Genomic DNA, 5,155 nt, shown 5'->3' with positions numbered 1-5,155 from the left:
TTGCTGGTTGGGTTGCAAGCTGATACAACCACTCTGGAAATCAGTCTGATGGCTCCTCAGAAAATTGGACATAGTACTACCAGAGGATCCAGGTATACCTGGGCATATACCCAGAAGATCTTCCAACTGGTAATAAGGACACCTGCTCCACTATGTTCATAGCAGCCATATTTATAATAGCCAGAAGCTGGAAAGAACCCAGATGTCCCTCAACAGAGGAATGGATACAGAAAATATTGTGCATTTACACAATAGAAAAGTATTCAGCTATTAAAAACAATGAATTTATGAAATTCTTAGTCAAACTTGAAAATATCTTCCTGAGTGAGGTAACCCAGTCACAAAGAACACACATGAAACTCAAGAAGAAGGAAGACCAAAGTGTGGATACTTTGCTCCTTCTTAGAATGGGAAACAAAATAGCCATGGAAGGAGTTACAGAGACAAATTACAGATCTAAGACTGAAGGAAAGACCATCCAGAGACTGCCCCACTGGGGGAATCCATCCAATATACAACCACCAAACCCAGACACTATTGCATATGCCAGAAAGATTTTGCTGACAGGACCCTGACATAGCTCTCTCTTGTGAGTCTATGCCAATGCCTGGCAAACACAGAAGTGGATGCTCACAGTCATCTATTGGATGGAACACAGAGCCCCTAATGAAGGAGCTAGAGAACGTACCCAAGGAGCTAAAGGGGTCTGCAACCCTATAGGACGAACAACAATATGAACTAACCAGTACCCCCAGAGCTGTGTCTCTAGTTGCATATGTAGCAGAGGATGGCCTAGTCGACCATCAATGGGAGGAGAGGACCTTGGTCTTTTGAAGAACTTATGCCCCAGTCCAGGGGAATGCCAAGACCAGGAAGTGGGAGTGGGTTGGTTGGGGAGCAGGGTAGGGGGAGGGTATAGGGGGTTTTGGACATAGTGTTTGAAATGTAAATGAAGAAAATATCTAATAAAATGCCCTAAAAAAAAGAACACACATGATTTGCAATCACTGTGATTAGCCCAGAGGTTCAGAATACACAAGATAACAATCCGCAAAACACATGAAGAAACTCAAGAAGAAGGAAAACCAAAGTGTTGATACGTTGATCCTTCTTAGAAGGGAAAACAAAATACCCATGGAAGGAGTTATAGAGACAAAGTATGGAGCAGAGACTGAAAGAATGTCCATCCAGAGACTGCCCCACCTGGGGATCCATCCCATAAACAACCACCAAACCCAGACACTATTGTAGATGCCAACAAGAGCTTGCTGACAAGAGCCTGATATAGTGGTCTCTTGAGAGGTTCTGCCAGTGCCTGAGAAATACAGAAGTGGATGCTCACAGCCATCCACTGGACTGAGCACAGGGTTGCCAATGAAGAAGCCAGAGAAAGTACCCAAGGAGCTGAAAAGGTTTGCAGCCCCATAGGAGGAATAACAATATGAACTAACCGGTACCCCCAGAGCTCCCTGGGACTAAACCACCAACCAAAGAAAAGAAATGGTAGAACTCATGGCTCTAGCTGAGTATGAATATGCAGCAGAGGATGGCCTAGTTGGTTATTAATGGGAGGAGAGGTCCTTGATTCTATGAAGGTTTTATGTCCCACTGTAGGGGAATGCCAGGGCCAGGAAGCAGGAATGGGTGGATTTGGTGAGCAGGGGTGGGGGTAGGGGATAGGTGGTTTTCGGAGGGGAAACCAGGAAAGGGGCTAACATTTGAAATGTAAATAAAGAAAATATCTAATTGAAAAAAGAAACAGCAGCAGCAGCAGCAACAACAACAACAAAAAGAAAATATCGAATAAAAAATAAACAGAAAAAAAAGAGTTAGGGGAAGGAGTTTAGGAGGTGAATGTGGTCGATCACATATAAAACTCAATAAATTAATATTAATATTTATTTTAAAAGACAAACCAGAAACATCTCAGAAAATACAGCAACAAAAGGGAAATTTAAAATATTTTTAAAAATTAGAAAATACCCAATATCTGAATGAGAAAAAATTGTATAAAGAGTATTGGTACATGGGTCAGAAATTGACACCAAAATAGTTCATACTGAAGCTGGCATCACAGGAAAGTTTGCCATTAAATTGTGCCATGAGTAGGCGTCCTTTCCCTCTGCAAGGCCTGAATAAGGTGAAGACCTTCTTGAATACCATGGACAGCTCAAAAGAGCATGTAGAGTTGTCTCCTTGACTTGGACTCCTCAGCCTGTTTGACTGGCATTTCTTCTGCACATTAGGCCTGAGGTATATTTTATCTGGAATGAGTTACATAGGAAATGAACAAGACTCTATTGTACTAACCATTGGGAAGGGACTCCAACAGATTCCCTGATGAGCTGAAGTCATCGGGAACCTGCTTGGGTGTGTTTACCTTCCCACGTTCTGCTGTGGTAATTTCCCCCTTTCATGCAATGCTAAACTGGTTTTCCACAGCTGAACAACACATTCATGAGGTATAGTTACAGGGGACACGGAACTTCAAAGAAAAGGAAAGATGAATAGTCAGACAACTGGTTGTTCCTTGAAGTCAACTGAGTCAACAAAGACGCAAGCTCTCTGAAGCACCTGTTACATTCTGATTCCTAATCCTATTAGTAGGTTTGCATTCATTATTGAAACAGAAGTTACAAACTTACAACTTATAAGAATTGTCAAACAACAAATTTGTGGGATACTTACTCTCTTCTTTTATACCAGCAAAAAATCAACAGAACTATAAAATATGTCACTGTCTTATGTTGTAGATTCATTGATTATAGGAAATAATTTTAAGCAGAAACTAATAATTGAAAACTTTATTGACTTAATTATACCAAGAAGAACCTATTGAGGATCAAGGAATATACCATGTGTGTATGACTATAACATACAAACATACACATACATACATCCATCTAAACACATATATATTACACAAATGCACCAAATAAACACACATGTACACATTTTTTTGTTATTTTGTTAGCATGTCTGTGTACTTACAGGCTATTTTTTTATTGTCAGACACTGGTTATGTTTAGGCTGCAATAGAAGATAATGTTGAATAATTTTAAGGGAAACAGCTATAGGTATACCAAACATACTTGGGAAGTATAAATTGTCTAAGCAACACATGACTTATTTGCTTAAAATTTAGTTTTTATTGTTTATTTGGGCCCCATTTTCATTCTAACAGGCTATACATCTTTTCCATTGGCTTTGAGAGCCATTTAGCTGGGTTCGGCTCCTGGTAAGAACCAATACTCTCGATGTTTGGTTAATAGATTTAAACTTAATTGCTCTGACCTCTTCTTAAGCACATAATTACCTAATTAAGAAGCGTAGCAGCTCATTAAGCAGTGAGGAGCTGCAGTGTCTGACTGATGAAGAACCTGCTGCGCTTTGCAGTGAGTTGACTTGACGGCTATCATACCTGTCCTTAAAAAAATCCTAGAGATTCTAGTGTCCAAAAGGAACACAGCTATCATTATAACACTGAAATCATGAAATATTTGTCCAAAAATCTTGTAGACTTGATTGGATCTGGGAAGATATTTGACCTTAGGGAAGATGCTTCTTCCTGCTGACAAGTTTGTTTGTTTTGTTTTGTTTTGTTTGTCAAAGGTAGAGAGAAGATGAAATTTGGAAGAAATACACCTGGAAAGGGGAAGAAGGAAAGCACATTGAATGTGGACATTAAGATAATCTCCAATCAGAGAAAACAGAATAGTCCCCCGGAAGACATGATTGTTGGTATCATCTACAAAGACACATGAAAATTATATTCAAATACAATGTCATTAATGAATATTAATGACTAGATCTGTTGTGAAATGAACATAGAGATCAGGGGTTTGGTCAAGAGGAAGAACTAACATATATTTTTTTAAAAGGCAGAAAATTAGAATCCTATGTTACTGTTCAGAGTGAATTATCAAATAAAGCCACCAGACATTTCTCAGTCAGAAGAGCAGAGAAAGACAGGATGGATGCCAGTCATCTCAGCTGTGGGCCGGTCGTTTTGAGACAACACCTGGAAACTCCTGGCAGATGCTCATTTTGTCACAGCCCATGTTTTTCTCTGCTTTCCAAAATTCATGGAACTGACATTTAAATGGGACCCTGTTGGCAGAGAAAGATGGTAAATATTTATGATGTAAATGTACAATGATAAGTTAAAATTGACACAAAGATAGATTAAATAATACCCAGCTTCAGACTGGTGGCCCATGAGTTTCCATGTCTGGTAGATTAAGAAGCTATAATAATATGGAAATTCAGGGTTTTCCATACATGAAATTTGGGGTAATATTTGATGTTAGCTCATAACAGGCATATTGTAAAACAATCCTCTATTCTCATTTGTAAACTTCAAGTCCTAACCATCCCAGAACTTTCCTCAAATGTATCAAGACAGAACTAGCCTCTTCAGTGAAATAGTTACAGCTATAAATAGTAAAATTCAATTTCTATTTTCTCTCCTCATCTAGAATTCCTATTCACCAAACAACTCTCAAAGTCCTGGCCAAATGAAATTATCCTTAGTTGCACTTTTATGCCTCAAAGGAACCAGTCCCCTTAAGATAGCATAAATTATCGTCTTGATGCCTGTAAATTTTCTGTCTCTTTGCTCCCTTGATGTGTTTTAAACAATATGAAATCCATATGAAAATCACCGAAATTGATTCTCCCCAGACTACCTGAGTTAGAGTCCACATGATCCTTCTTGCCAGCTATACAGTCTTGGCGCACACACAGAGATGCACATGTGTGCACACACACACAACATGCACACACACAAATGTACATACACACATTCATGCATACGCACATGCACATGTGTACAGACAACAGTATATGCATACAAACATATGTGCACACACATCCATGTGTGCATTTCTGTGTACTTGCCTGAATGCACACACATGCACACACACACATAGACAATAATAAGAGTATGAAAATCTCTATCATCTAATCTATTTAAAATAATGCATTGTCAACCAGAAAAGATAAAGAATAAAATTAAAGCAAATCAAAGAACAGATGATGATGGTTTTGATGACAAGGACAATAAAAGTGAAGAAGAAGAAGAAGAAGAAGAAGAAGAAGAAGAAGAAGAAGAAGAAGAAGAAGAAGAAGAAGAAGAAGAAGAAGAAGGAGGAGG

This window comes from Mus pahari, chromosome 4, assembly GCF_900095145.1.
Source record: "Mus pahari chromosome 4, PAHARI_EIJ_v1.1, whole genome shotgun sequence".
NCBI lineage: Eukaryota > Metazoa > Chordata > Mammalia > Rodentia > Muridae > Mus > Mus pahari.
This window is presented reverse-complemented; position numbering follows the sequence as displayed.